The sequence below is a fragment of the Pteropus vampyrus genome, unplaced genomic scaffold (assembly GCF_000151845.1).
Source record: "Pteropus vampyrus isolate Shadow unplaced genomic scaffold, Pvam_2.0 Scaffold213, whole genome shotgun sequence".
Taxonomy (NCBI): domain Eukaryota; kingdom Metazoa; phylum Chordata; class Mammalia; order Chiroptera; family Pteropodidae; genus Pteropus; species Pteropus vampyrus.
In genome coordinates, this window is record NW_011888994.1 from 1,532,871 (window position 1) to 1,533,276 (window position 406).

The 406-nt window shown below is 39.2% G+C and overlaps 1 pseudogene; it reads left to right on the forward strand.

Moving 5' to 3' along the window:
• Positions 1-287: 287 nt before the first annotated feature.
• LOC111747165 lies at positions 288-406 on the forward strand (annotated as a pseudogene).

Below are 406 nucleotides of genomic sequence, written 5' to 3' on the forward strand. Positions count from 1 at the left end.
ACCATCTTAATTTTATATTACACACTAATGAATTCCTATATTTTAGTTGTCTGTTTTTGAAATTTATATAACTGGCTTTTCTGTAGGTATTGTACTGAAACTGGCTCTTTTCTCAGCACTATCTTTAAACTTTAGCTATCCTGTTAGACATTTAGGTTGTTCTTTATTTGTTGCCATTACAATGCTAATATGAAGATTCTGGCGTACAGGAGTTACTGCTGAGTCAGCATATACAAATGTTCAACTTGACCAGGTAATGGCAAACTGGTTTCTAAAGTAGTTGTACCGTCTATGGCCATGCCACCCTGAATAAGCCCGATCCCGTCTGATCCTGGAAGCTAAACAGGGTTGGGCCTGATTAGTACTTGGATGGGAGACCACCTAGGAATACCAGGTGCTGTAGGCA